Source organism: Carassius gibelio, chromosome A22, assembly GCF_023724105.1.
Source record: "Carassius gibelio isolate Cgi1373 ecotype wild population from Czech Republic chromosome A22, carGib1.2-hapl.c, whole genome shotgun sequence".
Lineage (NCBI taxonomy): Eukaryota > Metazoa > Chordata > Actinopteri > Cypriniformes > Cyprinidae > Carassius > Carassius gibelio.
In genome coordinates this window covers 7,554,784-7,576,194 of record NC_068392.1, presented here as the reverse complement: position 1 = coordinate 7,576,194, position 21,411 = coordinate 7,554,784, and the positions used below count along the sequence as shown (strand labels likewise).

Sequence of the window (21,411 nt, the reverse complement as noted above, 5' to 3'; positions counted from 1 at the left end):
TACGAGTGACATATTGGTGCAGAAATTGCTTTCATATTTCAAGACCAGGGTTTTGTTGTGGATAATTGCGTGTCACTTAAGATGGATATTTTTGCTCTGTGTTGCTGATTTTGTTTGTCAAGTTTCATAGAAAACAAGAAAAGTGGGAAATAACCGCTGGATACGAATGCACAATGCTGTAAATCAGATTGTATCCCGCAAATGTCATCATGCCAGATATTACAAAACGAGATTTTCTTTTCGTGCCTGTTTTTTCCATGTGAGGCATTTCTCATTTGGCTTTCTGAAATAACATGACCTGTATCGGTATCTGTGTTCCTGTAGCTCAATTGGTAGAGCATTGCGCAATCAAGTGCAAGGTTGTTGGTTCGATTCCCTGGGAACACATGATAGGTAAAAATTGATAGCCTGAATGAACTGTACACTTCTTTAGATAAAAGTGTCTGCTAAATGCATAATTTAATTTGATTTAATATATATGTATGTGATTTATAATGTGATTAAACCAGGTTAAAAATAAAATATAAATACATTCTATAAAATTTTATTTGGTAATTTCTCTTTTAGCTTTCTGAAAGAACAAAGCAACGATATGCATGTACTGATTTTTCGCATATTTGCTTAATTTTATTTTATGTTATGTTTCATGAAATTTGTAATAATAAAAATGTATACATTTTTTCATTTAAATGAATTTACAATTGGTCTTTTGCACCTTATTATCGCTTGCATTTCTCCTCTCATTTCCTCAGCTAATCATGCACCAAGCCTGCAGACCTTTGTAGGTGAGAACTTTGTGTACCAATTCACAGCCACGGACCCCGAGGGTTCGGCCCTGCTCTTCCAGCTGGAGAGAGGGCCCCCAGGGCCTCAATTTCCCCGGCCGGTCTCCTCAAATGGAAAGTGGACGAGGAGGAAATGCGCAGTTTTCAATTTACTGTGTCTGATGATTGCGATGCCCAGAGCAGATTTACCGTGGAGGTGAGAGACATCGACAGACTGGCGCCCGATTGATTTTTATGTTTTGGTGAAACGAGATGCAAACTTTGGTTTTGTAGAATATATATAGAATATATAGAATATATGTATATATATATAATTATGAAAAATATTTGATTGCATTTAGATTAATACTTATTTATTTGTATGTTTTATTTATAATAACAATTAAATATAATGGAAAAAAAAACCTTCTGAAATTACATGGCCAAAGCTATTTATTTATTTAAAATTGTAATATAAATGCTATGTTTAAATTATTAAGCATTTATAATAATAGAAGTGATTAAAAACTGTTTATAAAAATACTATAAAAAAATAAAAATAAAAAAACTACTGATATTATTAAATAAATATTTATTACAATAATTAAAAACTATATTTTAGTATATAAACATTACATAATGTTGTATGACGTCACATTTTATTGTGCGAGTTGAAGCAATAATGAAATATGTGCTCTTAAACTGTTTTTGCCCTCTTATGTAAAATTTGGGAAATCTGATTCATCTTAGGTGAATCAATTTGTTCAACGCTTTGGATAAAAGTGTCTTTTAAATGACTAAATGTAAATGCCAAGCTTGTATATTCATCTATTTCATGATCTTTTCCAAAGATTTGAAATTATTCATAGAAAGATCAAATGAATTTTTGAAACAGTACTGGAATATGGTCCTGCAAGGCCTTTCTTCAACTTTAAACAACATATGATTGGCCTAGATGATATTAGACAAGTCAAAATGGTCCTTTGTTGCATGTACTGATTGACTACCATGTACAGCCTTATCTTTTCTTTTCTTCTCATCATGGCATGAGTGACGCAGAACTCAGCTGCCCAGATTTCCCTGAGTCTTGTGTCACAGCAGTGTGGTGCAACGAAAGCCAAACGTCCTCTCCATCTCCTCTGTGGGCCCTAGACAGCTAACAAGCATCTGATTCCTGCCTCCTAGTGCTTATTAAAGACTGTCTGAGTTTGACAGATACAGTCATTTGAGAACAGCAGAAAGAGAGAGAGAGAGCGAGAGACTGTATGCAATTAGCAAAACTGCTGAATAAAAATAATAATAATAATAAAAAAAGAAAATTAAATTTTGGGTCAGTTAGGCACTTCATACACACATACACACATACATACATACATATATGAGTCTGTAATAATAGTTTTTTGTATTATTAAAAGAAAATATTTTAATATTAATGAAAATACTGAATTGTAATTTCATAAATGATAACATTTAATATATGTTTTTTTTTTTCATTTAATTTTCACAATGTTGTATATGCATAGTACTTAATTCAATTAAAAATACTCTAATTAATATTTATATATTTTATTTACAATTACTTACACTTACAATTATTTACAATTTACTTAAATATAATATAATAATATTTAGTATACAGAATATTTATATACTAATATGTTAGAAATTATAAATTATATAAAATTAAATATTATTTTATATGTAACTTTCTGAAATTTAACACACACACACACACACACACACACACACACACACACACACACACACACACACACACACACACACATACATATATATATATATATATATATATATATATATATATATATATATGTGTGTGTGTGTGTGTATGTGTGTGTGTGTGTGTGTGTGTGTTAAATTTCAGAAAGTTACATATAAAATAATATTTAATTTTATATTAATTAATATGTTAATTTAATTTTATGTTAATTAATATACCATATTAATATCTTAAAGTGCTGTATAAATAAAGGTAACTTGACTTGACTTATTTTACTAATTCATTAATTAAATACTTTAGGTAACACTTTAGTACAGGGTCCAATTCACACTAATAACTAGTTGCTTATTGGCATGCCTATTATTAACATATTGGCTGTTTATTAGTGCTTATAAAGTTCATATAATGCATGACATCCATAATCCTAAACTTTACAACTACCTTATAAACTATTAATAAGCAGCAAATAAGGAGTTAATTGAGGCAAAAGTCATAGTTAATGGTTAGTTAATAGTGAGAATTGGACCCTAAAATTAAGTGTGACCATACTTTTTATGTTCTCTTCACATTCAAAAATAAATAAATAAATATCCTCATGAATTAAAAAAACCTTAAAAAATGTACAGGGTTGTGGAGTATATATTTTTAATATATGTAATTCATTTAATTTTTACCTTCTCTTCACATCTAAAAAAGATCTTCATAAACAAGTAAAGCCTTAAAATTGGAGTATAGGTTTACATATGTTAATATTGACATTAATTTCTCTGGTATTTCATCCTTTGATCAATGTTTTGTATTTATTTGTATGTGTGTGTGCATTTTTTCTTATTGATTACGAAGTAGTTCTTCTAAATAAGCACAAACACTTGGCTCAGATTCATTCTTGATCCGGTCACAAAGAGAGTTTGTCCATTTCCACCAATGGCGACGCATGCGTGAGATAAACAACACTGCTGATTGGATAAAAGTTTATGCTTTGCTGCGGTTCGTAACGCTTTGGGCCTTTGCAGATGGTTTGGACGTTATTAAAGATCCCCTTCAAACACATTTCTAAGATAAGCCACAAACAACAAACAAAAAAAGAAAGAAAGAAAAATGGACAAATGCCCAGCAGCTACTGATCCCACAATGGAAAGAGTATCTGAACGTTATTCTGCTGCTGGGAGTAATAAACAGGCCAAAACACAGAGATGAATCAGCCCAGAAGTGTTTTATCTTTGCTGAAAGCAGTGTTTGGTATGGCCACTTGATGTTTTAGCAGAGGAAAGAGTGATGGAAATGATTATCTCCCGCCATAAACAATGCTTCACCACAGTTTTAGTGTTTTCCAGAGTATTTGAACTTCCGTCTCAAAGTTCTGCATCTGAGAAGTGTGTTTGTTAGTGAGTTATTAGATAAAAATTAAAATAAAATTAAAATGTTTTTTTTTTTTTTTTTTTGGTAATACTTTAGTATAGGGTCCAATTCACACTAATAACTAGTTGCTTATTAGCATGTCTATTATTAACATATTGGCTGTTTATTAGTGCTTATAAAGTACATATAATGCATGACATCCATAATCCTACCCAATACCCTAAACCTAACAACTACCTTATAAACTATTAATAAGCAGCAAATAAGAGTTAATTGAGGCAAAAGTCATAGTTAATGGTTAGTTAATAGTGAGAATTGGAACTTAAAATAAAGTGTGACCCGATAAACATACCTATATGCAGAATGAATCAAGATATTGGCCAACCATTTACTAGTCACGCTTTATGAGGTTAGCTAATGATGCAAACCGGCTGCTATGATTCTGGTGGTAGCTGGTAATTACTTTGCAGTCACGATTATAATTTAATGACAATTAATTTTATTTTCAGTTACATTGTGTATGTTTGCTCCCGCCATTGAAAATAGTTCTAAAGTAAAGCATTTTGTTCCTGAGTGAATCATTTTGTTTGAATGAATCATCCGAGTGAGTGATTCAAATACTTATAAGACTATAGCTTGATTTGTTTCTAAAAGAGTCAGTATTTTGAGTGAATTGTTTGAGTGAATGACTCAATTACTTTTGAAACTGTAACTTGATTTGTTTTTGAAAGATTCAGTGTTTTAAACCAATCGTTTGAGGGAATGATTCATTGATAGGCACAAAATCCGCTAATTTCTATAGAAATCCACATGAATTTCTTGTGAGATTTCTTGCAAATTTCCTAGTGGGGTTAATTTCGCAAATGTGACTACACTATAAAACAGGGGTTCGTTTAATTTATTAAGAAATCTGTGTTTTGGACGAATAAATGATTGAATCACTCATCGAGTTACTTTACAATGTAATGTCACGCCACGTGACAATAAAAACATTTATACACAAACACACATTTAATGATAGTAATAATAATATTAATAATAATAATGCTTTTCGGTTTTCTGTTAACAGGTGCCATGTGTCAGCACGATGTGAATGAGTGTAAGAGAGCACCGTGTTTTCCTGGCGTCAGGTGTGTGAATGGTTTTGGCTCCTTCAGGTGCGGCCCCTGCCCTCGGGGCCTGGAGGGAGACGGGATCTTCTGCAAAGGCAAGGAAACTATATTTCCTCCCAAAGCTCATCTGCTTCTGAAAAAGAGACTTTCGCTATGAAGTTAAACAGTCCCAAACAAGATATGACCTCAGTTTTGTTGTACACACAAAAAAAGAAAACAGTTTGTTTTATGTTCACCCGCAGGTGCCAAAGCACCTCAAACCTGCAGTTCTGCCCTGAGTTAACTTCAGGGAACACAAGGCTTTTCATTTCAAAGCATCAAAGTCGCAGCTTGAGTGCTTCTCTGTCTGATATGCTCACTGATTTGCCAAACAGTAGTCAAAATAGTGTATTTCAATGAAATAATAGCTACATTATTTTGACTAGTGAAAAAAACAACAACAACAAAAAACCTTTTTTCAATCTTTTTTTTTTTACTTTCAGAAATGTAACATAATATTTAGGATTTAGGATTTAAAAAAATTACATTTATCAAAAAATAATGTGTGATATGTTTAAAAACAAAACATAAAACATACAATTATTAAAACAGCTGTTAAAAATAAACAATACAGGCATTGGATGAATACGCTTGTGATGAAGTTTAAATTTTTTTTTACTAAAATGTATTTTTATTTTAATTTAATTTTAATTTATTATTTATTTATTTAAATGGTGTAATAAAATTGTTTTAGTAAAAATTGGAACAAAAAAATAAATAAACAGGCAAATGCATGGTTTTAAAAAAAAAAAGAAAAAAAAGAGTTAGTTCGGGGTTTTTAAATAGAAAAAAAAAAGGAAAAAGGTTTACATACAAATTAGTAGATTTCTGAGACCCTGTATGATTTGCATCAAATCAGACATCTATTGAGCCTTTCATAAACCTAGGATCTTAAAGCTCAGTCAGTAGTTATTTGGTTTTAGGAAACATTGTGTTTGTCTCTGCACTGTTGCTCAAGGGGCTTTGTTTTCCATCTTCCTCCATGTTCCTTGACAAAATGCTTTGCAAATGTCTTTTGACCGTAATCTGCGAGCGAAAAACCCTCGTCTAAGGGAGCTCTGTGTTCACGGTTTCCTCCATCAGAGGGACTGTGATTTGATGACTCTTTCATCCAGGCCCGGGCCTCTATTACAAACACAATCTGTCTGACTGCAGCATACAGAAATACAACAGAGCAGAGAGAGCTGGATCCACCGCCCCGCTTTGATTATGACCAGCAGAACTGCATGAGGGAGAGCGATACAATCCAGATGGCATATGATAGTTATCCACCTTGTGCACATGCCAGACTCTGAGCTTGTCCAGAGATAATTGGTAAAACATCCCCTCTGTAGTTTCCGTGTTGAGATACAGAGACAGTGAGGAAGTCAGCTTCTCACGTCTCTGGTGTGCTGACTTTCTGATAAGCTTAGGAGACGACAGCCTCTGAAACAACGCTGAAACTGTTCCTTTCTAGAGGAATGGTTAGACAGTTGTTGACTCAGGCATAGTACGGCACAAGATGTTCACAGAACCCAAGGTGGAAGTCTTGAAAATAAGGGGAAAAAAAGAACTAAAGATGTCTATCATTTCATTCCATAGTATTTAATTTCTTCAGCAGAAACCGAAGTGAAAGTTTAACCGCAAGCTTGTGATGATTCATCAGATGCAAGTAACAAATGTTTCAATGTCATTTAGAAGGTCCAAAAGTATTTAAAGCTGCAGTAGGTAACTTTTGTAAATATATATTTTTTACATATTTATTAAACCTGTCATTATGTCCTGACAGTAGAATATGAGACAGATAATCTGTGAAAAAATCAAGCTCCTCTGGCTCCTCCCAGTGGTCCTATTGCCATTTGCAGAAACTCCATCGCTCCCGGTAAAAAACAACCAATCAGAGCTGCGGTCCGTAACTTTGTTTGTGTTCAAAATGTAGAAAACTGTATATAATAAGTGAGTACACCATGAATCCATTTTCCAAACCGTGTTTTTAGCTTGTCCTGAATCATTAGGGTGCACCTATAATAAGTGTTTATATTCGGACTATTTTAGATTGCTTCGGGGGTACCGCGGCGGAGTAGCCCAGTACCTTTGTGATTCTTCATAGACATAAACAGAGAGAAGTAGTTCCGGCTACGATGTTCTTCCGCAAGACGCAAGCAGTTCTGTTTATTAACCGCTAGAGCGTCAAAAGTTCCCTACCGCAGCTTTAACTAAGATAATAACAGATCACAACTCAATTGTCCTTTATTCGGCACTCGAGGCATCAGTAGCAAAAGCTGTCTAGTTGATTTTGAATCTTTTCTCTCTCTCTCTCTTTTTCATCAGCACCAGCAAGACTGGTCACATCTCGTCCCATCACCTCTCACGCTATCACCTCATCTGCGCCTCCCGCAGTGCGGCCCATCAGCAAAATGCCCGCCCCCCTTTCTAAAACGACCTCCACTCACCTCCCGCTGGAGTCCAACGAAGCTCCAAGCAAGACTTCGGTCACCAAAGCCGCCACCAGCGCGAGTCGGAGAACTGGCAAGTAGTTGTTTCCATTGTTCTGTCCCTACATGTCAACAGATGGCCAGGAAACAAAGCCAAATCGCCCACTGCTGGTGTCATGACATTGCAGAAAACGATTCTTTGTCTTTCCCTGACACAGTGTGATGTCCCTTCATTCCCCCTGGAGTTATTTCCTGCGCTGGGTTTCTGTGTGTGTGATGTTCCCAGGAAATGACTTTCCTCCAGCTGCTAAGCACAAAGCAAGACAAGGCCTGCTGGTGTGCCTTTGTGCCCACACCTCTTACCCTCTCTCGTCTTGGTATAATGCCTGAAATTAGTGATTCTAATTAGCCATGCCAGGCATTCAGACGCTCTATGAAACTCAACCAAGCAGGGTTAGGTAAAGGACGCCTCTCACTCTCTGTTTGGAAGAGTAATAGTCAAGAGACACATAGTCAAATCTGCTTGGTATTGAATGTATTGTCCCATAGGGAAAACTGAAATTACAAATCTCTGTAATATCTCTATACGCAGATGCAAATAAAAGTTTCTGCTGAGATTTCTCATTTTACACATTTTAGGAGAGACACTAAAATTAATCCTGGCATATTTTTTTTTCTCAGGAGAAAACTCAAATCTAAGAAGCAGGAGATGAAAACAATTGATTTTGATCCCATCAACTCGATTGTCTGGGAGAAATAATAACTAGATGTTAGATGTTTTTCTAGTAATCTTCTACAAACTCAGAAAAAAAAAAGTACAAAAACTGTCACTGGGGCGGTACATTTTCAAAAGGCAAACCTTTGTACCTAAACAGTCCATATTGGTACTTGATTTGAAAAGGTACTGCAGCTTTTGTATTTGTATTTTTCTGAGAGTGTGTAGAGTTTTGGAAAAGATCTGATGTCTCAAACTGTGCTCATATTTACCAAGATACCAGACTCTCCATTCAATATTTGCTCGGACTGTTAGAACAAACCCCTGGAGGACATTAGGATGGGGGATGCAAATTGGCTTTATGACTCTCCTCATCTTCCCTCTCCTCTCTCTTTTCACTCCCTCAGGTTAAGTCCTCTGGGAATAAAATTGAAAGAAAGAAAGATGAGACATCAACAAGGGAGACTTGGGCAAATTTTGGTACTCTAGTCTAACCAGCTTTGCAAAGACATGTTTGAAGGCTTTTTTTTAAACACATCTTCTTTCAATATTTCCTTCAACGTTTTGTTTTTACAAATAAAAAGAGACAAATGAGACTTTCAAACCTTAAGACTTTGGGGTTACAGAATTAACATGGATAGCATACGTTTTGGATTATTTGGTCTATAAAGATTTTCATTAGTAATATTTGTGTTCAAAATGAGAATGTTTAATTTATTACTGCAAATGACAGCCCAGTTTGACAATGTCAAATACTTAAACTCTAGTTCAGGCATACTTGAGATTACTAAAATTACCCCAAGGAGAAGCACAATATGTAGAAAGTGTCTTAATTGGATTCTTACTGAATCCCAATTTCAGTCTAACACTGAGATATTCAAGAGATCTCTTTTGGGATTGATCTTTTCTATGCAAAGATGTTGATTTTCTCATAATTGGATGTTTCAGCATCATGCTTCTCTTTGTGCAAAGAACATTATAATTTCTGACTAAGAGGGTCACTGTAGATGGGGTTTTAAAGGTTATTACCAATGTAGAAATATCTATTAATAGGATCCCAAAAGAGTCTCCTGGATTTGAGTTACTGTGTGCTATAAATCCCAATGTTAAATGAATTCTCGTCATTCTCAGGTACCCTTGTTGTCTTTTTTTAAATGCTAATTGTAAATTAAATTAGCCCGTGTCCCCGACGCCGTTTTTCCTCAGGCTACACTCGAAGCAATTCAAAGAATAACTCTCCTTGTATTTTGTGGAACTCTCGTTTGCACTTACCTTTTTTGTCTCTGTTGTAATTAATGCAGGAAAGGAAACAAAAGGATTGGGATGGAGGACGGGGGGATTTGTAAAGTCCACAGAGATTTGCTATGCCATAAGTAATCTTTTCTGAAAGGTAGATAAGGCCAGAGTTTGAGGAACAGGGACAAATAGTCCGCTCTGGAAAGCCACTATCATCCTTGGGAGCACTTGCTAATACAGTCTTGCCGGTTTGCAAATTGCCTGCCATCACACTTATAGAGCAAGATGAGATGGCAAGCAGAGGGGATGCAAGCTGTCATCCACCTCGGCCGATAAATCCTGTCGTTGTCTAAGGGTTTTGAGCTGACCTTGCGGAAATGGGACAAAAAAACCCGGGCAATAACCTTTGATATGTGTAATCGCAGGGCCGATAAATCTATTTTTAATGGAAGACAGCTGCTAACTCTTTCATCTTTCTCTGCTCCGCTGGCAGAGGGCAGGCTTCTTGTCTTATTTGACACGGCGCGTGACGCTCGACAGAAAAGGTGCATGTGTCTGGGTGATTGTGAGCAAGATGAGGGCATACTTATTTAATAAAATATGGTGATGTGACCCCATATACTGCCACAAAAATAATTCCCTGCATGCTCCAGAAGTGTTTCAGATGGATCCAGTAGCATATATGTGGTGGAGTAAAATGACACCAGTTTGTTTAGTGGTGTATAAAACAATGGGGTAATTTTTAGTCGCAGGAAATGAGGTAAAAATTTCAGGGTATTGCTTCACACCTTCTGACATCAGCTCATCTTCCCTAGTGTATGAGTGAGACCTCAATTTCCCTTCATAGCTAATCCTTCACCAGTCTGTCGCGGTTGGGCAACTGTTGTAGGCCACGTGAGAGTGCAAGATTGTTGGTAGGAGTTGAAGGTGAAATCACGGAAGGACATCTTCTGACCCTAAATTCACATCAATTTCCTATTAAGATGCTAATGAGTAAACGCTTACAGAAATTACATCTGTATATTAATGGTGAATCTAAAAGGCTGTGTTTCTTTGTGGTGCTGGTTTTCCCAACTGACTAAACGTGACATCCAAGTGTGCAAGTAGGCCGTGTTTTCCAGGTGTTCAGTGCATTGACCTCCGGCCGCCCTACACTGGCTACGTCTGTGGAAGATGTCCACCAGGTCACCAAGGAAATGGACGCACCTGCACAAAACAATCAAAGCACTGCAGTAAGTACTTTTTTTAAACTTAACATTGCAATCAGTCTTCCGAAGCTTAAATATATATATATATATATATAGTTGAATTGAAAACTTGCATGCGCACACACACATCCTCTCATCAACACAGACCTAAACAATAAAACTTTTTCAAAGTTGTTGCATTATCATGAACTTCATGAACACTTTTTGTTTCTCATCAATCTTTTCTTAATTCACCTTGTTTCATCTCCTGAAAGCATAGAGCTCCAGTAATTAGAGATAAACATAATGAACAGGAAACCAGCCTGTCGTAATCCTCAGAATGTGACAGGTGCTTTGATACGGTTGATAAGTGTGATCTGGAAGCTTCTAATGCTCAGTCATGCACAGTCTGCGGCACGGTGGTTGCTGACCCACAATGTGTTTTTGGCTGATGAGTATGGGGAACGGAAAAAGACAGTGAGGAATTAGGGAAAGAATGTGTAAACTCATTTAGTTAGGAGATGAGGAGGGGGGAAACAGTGAGGAAGATTTAACAAACTGGGTTTTAACAAGAGTAGCAGGATTTTATTTTATTTTTGGGGTGGGGTGGCTTTGATTCTCCTTTTATATATAAAAAAAGTAAAACTACCAGACTGCATCTTATCCCTTCTTATCCCCAAAGTACAGTATGTTACATTTCACTCAGTGGAAATGTTGTTAGACTTCTTAATCTGTTCTTTTGCTTAAAAAAATCCCTCAAATACATTTTCCTAAATTGCAGTATCACAGCACGACCGTAAAAGCCTTCAGAGTGGGGTAATGACTTTTAATGCATTTTTCCCTGTGAATGGACCACTGCTGGAATCATTCCTAATAGTGCCGTTATCAGGAGTGAATCCATGAGCAGCCACAGTGGGAACTTAAAAAGAAACAGCTTCATTTTGCAAGCTAATTCCCTTATTGTTGCCACATGCATCCCAGATTCTTACACACTCAGAAACAACTGTGTGCCTATGTTATTGTTATTGCATTTTGTTGTATTATGTCTTTATTCCTCGCTTGTGGATGGGGGACGAAATAAATCTTGTAGAGCAGCCACAGTGACTATCTGTTGTTTATGAGTAAATATACCACCATGATATTTTAAGCTAGTACTGAGCGCCATTGCATTATAACTGCAGTTATGGTAGTCTCATTGTGTAAAATCTTCAAAGGTCTTTTCAAGATATCCAGAGGATGTTGATGAATCATAACTGCAGAATACAATATCGATCCCTTCTTTTTATTTTGGTGCCCAATCCTGCTCCCAGAGGGCCACTGTCCTGCAGAGTTAAGCTCCAACCCCAATTAAACACACCTGAACCAGCTAATCTTACTAGGAATGCTAGAAACTTTCAGGCAGGTGTGCTGAGGCAAGTTGGAGCTAAACTCTGCAGGACTGTGGCCCTCCAGGACCGAGTTCTGACACCTCTGCCTTAATGTAATGAGCCTTACCATGTCGTTTTGTGGCTGACAAGTAAACATTTTAAGTTGGATTAAAAGTATTTACTGTTCATAAGCTTGACAAGTTGCATTTCATCTTGCATAATAAGCTTGTCCTCTCATCCAGCACCGCGTTACTCTCCACAACTGACCCAAGCCAAGAACAACCTACCTCATTTCTTCCACAACTTTCCCCATCTGCACCGCCCAGTCCATTCCATTCAGGCAGCCTCAGAGACGCCTATCCTCACCAGCAAGGGGCCCACACCATCAGGATACCACTCAAATCCCACTCCCGCCAACCTTTCCATCTGTCAAAGGGAAAGGGGTGCTGGTGCTCACGACAGGACACACTCCTACCTTAACTAGCAGCAGAGATCGACTCTTCTCTCGCTCTCACCATCAACTGAACATTCTTCCGAGTCCAGAGGAGCGATATGCTTCATTTAAAGTCTCGGCAGGTGGATTTGCAGAAGTCAAGCCTGGAAAAGTCATTTTACCTCACACTTCAAGGCACGCTGAAGCACTGAAGAAGTTTCCACAGCAATCCAGTCTGGTCACAATTACCCGACCTCGACCTTGGACACCTCCAGACACCCCGAAACCCCTAACAGCAGCCCTAACTTCCCTTTCCTTCTCCTTTTCGGAGTTTGAGTTCTCCGCTGATGGAGGTCTTGGAGCCGGATTCCGAGACCACTACGAGACCAAAACACTGCCTCAGGAGAGCTTCACCTACCTTGGTGAACAAAGCCAAACCCAATTTCTGGACAACCAACCAACTCTTCAGAACGGTAGAGACCGAGGCAAAAGAAAAAAGGTGGTTCTGTTAGAGGAGAGAAGTTTCTCCTGTGCAGATGTTTCTTGCTTCCCAGGAGTCCACTGTGAGCTTGCAGGGAAAGGGCAACCCAGATGTGGACGGTGTCCTTTGGGGTACACTGGAGATGGTCGAATGTGCAGAGGTAATTTTAGATATATAGATGACTTTTCTTTATTATCTATTGATGAGTTAGTCCTCATCTAGAGACTTACTTATGCCTGGTTAAAAATATTGTAAGATTAGTGGTATAACATGTTGTCACTGGGGCAGTACCCTACATCCTTATACCTTATCTGCCTTATAATATGCATATGTATACCTTAGAGTTGGAATATGTACCCTTACTACTGTGGTCTACTATGAACCTTTTAGAGGGTAATTAAAGGTGCCATATGCAAAAATTGAGGTAAAAATATCCATAACATGACCTACACGCATCAAAAGAGAAGAAATAAGGGCGATGATGTCATAAAAAAAATGTCAAGTTATAGTGCTGCAGAGATATCAACCTTAATTAGCATTAGCATTACTAGCCCCGGCCCGACAGGTGTCGTAATACCAGTTTCGGCCATGGGAGGCGGTATGCGGGCAACAAAACCACCAGCCAACCTGCAATACACAAATAACTCGCACGGCTTGTGGGCGTGTACTTGAACCTGATGTCAATCATGTGGAAAGTACAGCATTTCAGTTCAGGGAAGAGAGAGAAAGGATGTCTCAAGCCCTTGGCAAGAGACCCCTACTACCACCACCCGCTACAGGGAAACAACCGCGCTCGGAATCACAAATCAAATCCGATAAGAAAAGGAGCCGAACCAGAGTAAACATCGGCACTGCTTTCAATCGCTGGAGACAACTGATGGACCTGAAAGAAATGAGGTTCGACTCCGAACTTGCAACATTTCTTTTGGATTGGTAAGTTAGATGCTGTTAGTATTTCGCTAGAAGTTTGTTTTATATGTTTGTGTATTTGTTTTTGGGAAGTTATAACATAGCAATGTATCGAAGGCTGTTCGATAAACGTGCTAATGTTAGCGATGGCTAACCGTAGCTGCGTTTGATAATTAGCTAGCTATAACTTAATGTTACCCATTTTATTATATCATAACTAACCTGCTCTTTCTAGTATGTTGTTCTCTGTGTCATTTTTGCTTTGTGGTTTTTCTGTGCGTGAAAAAATTGATGTGTGGCGTGAAAGCGTGTGAAAAGAGTCAATTGTGTGTCTCACGCTGAATGCTTGAGAGTTGGCACATTATTTCCCAAGCAGAATAAAGGACAGGTTGATTATTGCTGTTTAGCGTTTGTACTAATCTATGATGTGTCCCTGTTTGTGTACAGGGACATAAAAAATAAATTAAAAGTGTCATACGTAGACCAAGGTGTCTGAGATTGTTCATTTTAAGTAAAGGATCCTAATATTTCGTCCACAACAATATTTAAACTTATAAACTTAAAAGGTAAACTTATAACTCCTTGTGGTTAGTCTGCACGAGACCAACAAGCTTATTGCTTTGCGGCCGCTTTAAATACAAAATAAGCATTCGATCTACATTAGAGCGTCTGAGCGCTCACAAATCTTTCTGCAGCGTCGTGAGCAGAGCGGTAAGAGCGATTTTTGACGCTCTAGACGCCGGCGGTGTGAAAGCACAGTTAGGCTTCAGCTATGGCTGTAGTGTTGTTGTGAAAGTAGGGGCGGAGCATAGAGACTATGCCGTTTCTCGTTTGTTACTCTAGAGTAGACCAATTCACTTTATTGAGGCATACTGCCCCCATCTGTTATGGAATGTGGAGTATGACTTGATTTTTTTTGCCAAACATTACAGATGGCACCTTTAAGGTAAAAAGATGTCTCTTTAAAGAAAACTAGTTTCATATTTCATTTCAGGGATGGTTTACCTGAAATAGTTGATACCATAATATTATTCAGTGATCATTTGTTCCTCAAAAGTGTCATTGTACCAAACTGGTACATTCCTGATTAAGTATCCAGGATAAATGGTGAACCCAGACTCTAAGAAATGGTGCAAAGCTAGTTAGTACAATTATAATTACCAATATCTGTATAGTAATTGCCAATTTTATGTGCGATAGGTCAGTGAGCAAATTGTGGGCATGCCTTCTGAGTTCTAGACTACAGAGAAGTGTGCAGCATGTGGAGTGACAACTGACAGTAACTGGTGTAAACAATAAACTCAATCCACAAGCATGCTCTAGGCATAAGGAATAAATGCATTCCTTGAGCTCCATCCCATGGGTTTGTCAACCTGAGAAAATTAGGAGCAGTGGGTGAAAGGTAAGAATATAGTGTTAACATGCACAAAACCATCACAGGTGTCTCGCGTTGAACTCTACAAAGCATATGGTAGTGGATCAAGCTTTTTATTAAACAGGAAGTATATGTGGTGAATGTTACCCAACTATTCAAATCAGTCTTGTGTTTTTCAGAATGCTTGAAGGAAGAACTTAGGGTGAATTTTAAAAAGCAAGCATGGTAATGATCTAAAAAAATAATAATAACACTTGCGTCACCTGCACTTTAGCAATAACTTGCTTTAATTTAAATTGAAAGGTACATGTTTAAAATGGATATAGTACATACAGAATCTATATATGTTTTTGCTTCCTATACTTCAGGCCACAGATGGAGGCAAGTATGTGGTAGTATGGAGTGAATCTGACCATGTGTTGTTTGTGTTTGCGTGCCATTTGCGCCTTCAGCTGAGTGCAGACATGCCTGTGGTAGAAACATGGAGTGTGCGGCCCCCAACTCGTGTCGCTGCAAGAAGGGATACAGTGGTCCAAATTGTGAAACATGTCACAAACAAGCACACACCAGTGTTTATAAATGTTGTAAACATGGTAAAAGGTACAATCACACTAACAAGCTCTCATTTTGGAATAACGTTATGGTTGAATGACGACATTTTGGATTCTCACAGCTATCTGCAGTCCAGCCTGTCTGAACGGAGGCAAATGTGTGGCGCCAAATGTATGCGACTGCATGTCAGGTTACCATGGACAGAACTGTGAAAGCGGTAAGAGCGCTAAAATTTCATTGCCGTTCAGTACGGGTGTAAATAATGTGTAAAAAGTACTTCCTTTTTTTTCGCAGTTTGTAGGTGTTTTAGGTTAATTACCCTAAGATATGTGCTTGACCAAGTGCTGTTTCTGGTCCTTTCTTTACAAAAAATGGCCAATAGCCTCTTGTTTGTCACAGCCTTGAATTTGTGAATTGTAATTTTCTCTGAAAAAAAAAAAATGTCAGTATCCTTTTGTTTACATCACAGCTTTTCGTTAATGAACCATGATATGCTACCTTCATTACAAGATGGAGTCAGGTGGTATTTATAGATTTAATAGGAGTCAACATTGTTCTAGAGAGAGTTTCATTTGAAAATACCTGTGTAGGTTAGTTTGTGAACTTGTATCATATAGCATACAGATGGCCTCAAATATTATTTTTGGTACTCTTTGCAAATATGTCACATTTGAACTTTCCATAAAAAGGCAAGAGCCAAATAATGTGTACATGCTTGATGAGTTATGCATTAGTGGTTTGCTTTGTGTGATATATGAGTGTATTTTGTGTGCATTTGGTCGTATGAATATTCCCGCAGCTCTCTGCAGTTTGCCTTGCCTGCACGGAGGCACCTGTGTGGGTCGAGACACCTGCTCATGTCCCTATGGCTTCGTAGGGTTCAGATGTGAAACCAGTGAGTCCTGATAAATCATGTTAGCTTGGATTTCATGTGCATGTGGATGTTAAGCATAAGCTCTTGCGCCCCTGGTGGTCAAATATTGTATTGCATGTGTTTTGGTTTCATTTACACAGTGGTAAGCAACCGTCACTGTCAAAACGGTGGGAAGTGTGCCTCACCGGATGAGTGCGAATGTCTGGCAGGGTGGACGAGACCATCGTGTGAGACAGGTGAGAGTGTGTGTGGCTGGCTCCCACTGGGACCAATCTCTTCTCACTAAATCCATCATATGTGTGTGTGCTGCTTCCTGGTGGCATTTAGCTGATGTAGGCTAGAACCTCTCTCTGTTCATTTTTCATTCCATTCTGGTGGCTTAGAGAAAACACCAGCTATTATTTCAGCCTGATGATAACTACTTCTCATCCGCCTGTGTGGATCAATTACTATCAATTGAGCGGAGAGCCTCGCAGCAACAAATGTAGTTTTTATTCGCATAAACAATATTTGACAAAAACAACTATTTATGTCAACTCTGATTCTCCTAACAAAGCAGTAAGGTGATACAATAAGATGTTGTTATAGGTAAGGGGTGCTTTTATGAATAGAGAGAGAGAGAATTGACCTTTTTATTTTTGCACTCAAAAAAATATATATATATATTTAGGTTTAACGTTAAGTTTGATGTATTTCAGCTGCATACAAATTTTCCATCCATTTGTATTACATAGTTTTAACATAAACAAAATAATACACTTAATGTAATTTAACAACACTGATATATATATATATATATATATATATATATATATATATAGGTTATATTTGTTTAATATTACATAAAACGACTAGGCCAGAACTTGCAGCTTTATAAAACATCATTGTATCACAGCATGTACCATTTCGATTTATGAATTTCAAAAGGTTTCAAAAGAGCTTGATAGTGAACAATAACTTAAGTCTCTCCTAAAGAGTAAATCATTACTTTTTAACAGCTGAGCTGTGATTTTGTCCCCAAAACAGCTACTTACATTTTATTCACCTAATATTTAATATGTGTATCTGACTCCAGCTCTGTGTGACCCTGTGTGTCTCAACTGCGTTCGCTTGAACACGTGCACCTGCCAGCCTGGTTTCTACAGGACTCGGTGTCAAAACGGTATTACTGCATTCCTTTTTGAATCAATTTTCCTGATGCATGGCCTTGTTTTGTTGAGTGCTTACTGGATATCAATTTCTTAAGAGCGTGGGGTGAAGCATTACTACTGCACTTTAAAACGATAAAATGGACCAGCCCTAAAAACCATTTGGATTCTATTGAAGTCTTGCACTCATGTCGTAGCCCCAGATTCAGGGCGCTTGATGTGTACATATCGATTCCTCTGCAGCAGCTTCATGTGGTGAGGAATGATTCACTTAATGGATTGAAACAGCCGCTTGGTAAAGATGTTTTCGATGATGGGGAATGACTCTAATGTCTGGGTTGCTTCAGGTTTTGTGAAATGTAGGAGCTTTTAGAGTGTGTTTTCCCAGTCATGTCAGATTCGCTGTCGGTTATTTCACCTTACGGCTGTTTGATGTGTCCGTCATCAGTTCAGAGAACACTGGTGTGGTTATCATTCATCAAATGCTGGTCATTTTACGCACTTCTCTTTCTTTCAGCCGTGTGCAGTCCACCCTGCATGAACGGAGGTCACTGTATACGAAACAACATCTGCTCATGCGTGGAGGGGTATTCTGAGACATATGGAATCAGGACTAAATGAACTCATTTGGATGGCAAGTCTCGTTATATGTATATTCCAATTAAAATAACATATGAGAATGTAAATGTTTTTATGTTTATGTTTTTCCGAACACACTTTACACCAGAGAGTAAACGGCTTACTGATATTTGCTTTTAAATACAGTGGTAATGAACAAAACGCTTATGCTAATGCTAATAATAATAATAATAATAATGTAATATTAAAATATTCAATAAAACAAAATACAATTTTAAGTAGATACAATTCATAATGTCTGAACAATAAAACATTATTAGAAACAATATTTTTTTAGCAATATCAATAATGTCATTAATTATATAATGGAAAACGTATAATATAATTAATTATATAATATAATTAAAAAATTATAATTTGAATAAAATATTGAAGTATTATAATTATTAATAATAATAATAATAATAATGTAATTTGTTATTATTGAAATACAATTTTCAATAAAAAAAATCTTAACTAATGAATAAAACACTTCTTTAGTATTTATAATAAAATAAATAAATATTTGATTAAATAAATGAAAATAATAATTAAAATAATGAATGATAAATAATGAAAAATGCTATTTTAAATATGAAAAGTAACTTTATTTAAATTATAACTATTAAAAAAATAGTTATAATAATAGTACTAATCATTAAAAAGAAATAAAATCTGAAAAGTAAATTATTATTAAGTATTATTAAATATTTTATTTTATGAATGATCAGTTCCTGGTGTCAAAGTTGTGATAAGTATTTCAGCTGCATCTTCAATAATCAGACTCTAAAATCCGTAAAAGTTGCTTTATCTGTCTACAAAAAAAAAAAAAAAAGAAGGTTATTTTACCCTATTGGTCCGAGTTAATCGACCTTTACCTTTCCATTTCTCTACAGGTGTGTGTGAGCCAGTGTGTATGAACGGAGGACGATGCGTGGGACCAGATGTGTGTGACTGTGCGTCAGGCTGGAGGGGAAAGAGTGCCAAACCTCATCCTGACAGAGACCTCGAAGTGACCTCCTGACCTCATGTTAGCATTCTGAGAGAAGTGTCTTTAAACATAAATCTCACAATTCTTATGTAATAATGAACAGAAACTATAACAATTCTACTTATATAATACAACAATCACACTTTCGCTAATGTGTTCCAGTGGTCTGATCTTTCTTTGTCTGTTTGATGTAGATTCTCTCTTTGTTTCTGTTCCTCCAGCTGTGTGTCTGCAGAAGTGTTTAAACGGAGGTGAATGTTTGGGACCGAACACCTGCCACTGCCGTCCCGGCTGGAAGGGAACTCTCTGCCAAATCTGTAAGTGGTCGAAGTAACAGAACTGCAATCGTTTCACCACAGTCACTGCGGTGAGCCTCCAAAGACACTCGCTTCACTCGCTCTCGTTCTCAGTAAGAGAATCTAAATTGCATCTCCTTGGTTCCTACGCTCTGCGGTGGTTGGCGATATGTTTTGGTGATTAACAGCTTAGATTGTCAGTGTTTTGCAGGGCAGCAGAAATTCACGTTTACTGCTGGAAGTAAACGTGAATGCTGATGTTCTCACTAGGGGAGTGGATCGGGGTCAATTTAAAATGCCTTCGCCTTGAGCTTGACCCATATCATATCTGAAGATGCTAATTTATATAAGGTATAATATACTATTGTTTTTTTTTCTCACGTTTTTCAAACGTTACGAAATTTGTGAAAATGTTTCCGAACAAATTAAATGCCAGATATTATTTGTAACTCACTGTAGTTTAGAGTCAAGTTTGACAGAATAAATTATCTCTCTATCTCTGGTATTCAAGCCAAGGCACAGACAATTTAGCATCCTTTGCCATTCTTCCTCCAACGATGTGGCCTGAAACTCGGCTGCACTCTATTTCTCTGAGGACGTCCCCTTTAATGTGACTGGAATGTTAAAAAAAAAACCTGTAAACATGCTGTTTGTGTCACGCCTGGCGGAGCGTGCAGTGGCTACAGTTTTACCGCAGATCGCATGGTAAATATAAACATACATCTCGGTGACAACACAAACAAGCATCTGAACTAATTATCTGCCATTGATGAGTCCGCCACAGATAGTTCCTCTCATGCATAGCTAATAATCCAGCTGTTCGCAGACGATTACCTGATGTGTGCAAAAATAAAGAGAAAAGGACGGTTAACATTTAACAGCTCGCAGAGGACAATAAACTGTTCGTCACTAGCTTGAAAGGGTTATGAGGAGGTTGATTAGTGTTTAATTTATTAATTATGAATAATTGTGAAATACACACACACTGTTAAAAAGTTTGGAAGGTTTTTTTTTTTTTTTATGTTTATTCAGCAAGCACTCATTCTGTTGCCCAAAAGTCTTTGCGGCAAAAAAAATAAAGTATTACTGTGTCCACAAAAATGAATAAACAGCACAACTGTTTGCTGCTCCGGGTGTGTGTTCACACTGTGTTTTCACTACTGTGTGTGTGTAAGTTAATTGCAGAACTCAGATTCAGAGTATGGATCACCATACTTAGCCACACTTCACTTCACTTCACTTTATTCACTTCACAAAATAACTGGAAGGCAATGAAGTGTCGCACATTCACCATACAAAGTGGCCACGCCCATGGCTTACGTTTAAAAAAATCACGTTCACCTTTAACTTAAGTTGGATTAGGAGGAGTAAATGATGACAGAATTATAAGTGATCTTCCTATTTTACGTCGTCGTGCAGGGCTTTCGACTTTTACGAAGTATTGCCGAAAGTCATACGGGATTTTCAGATACAGGTAACTCTTCAATTAAAGACATCAAGAATTCCTGCGCTGTAAGATAATTCACCAAGTTCACAACTAAGCACTCCCGCATCTACCGCTAAGACGGTATGACAACGAATTTCATCATCTCACTGTCAGGCACAGGTTGTAGATTACCACCACAGGTGGTGTGAACTTCCAGAGAGCGGGAATAGGAACACGAGGATTATGGGAGAAAAAAAAAAAAAAAACGGAAACCTGGATTTTAATCGTAATACTTTAAACTCCATCAAGGCCAGTCGATTACTGACAAACGGCCCCGGCAGTAAAATATTCATTTGAGCAGGCACCCTCATTGT

General features: G+C 37.2%; 1 pseudogene; it reads left to right on the top strand.

Moving 5' to 3' along the window:
• Positions 1-20,741, top strand: part of LOC127942450 (von Willebrand factor D and EGF domain-containing protein-like) — a 58,269-nt pseudogene extending 37,528 nt beyond the window's left edge.
• Positions 20,742-21,411: the final 670 nt, after the last annotated feature.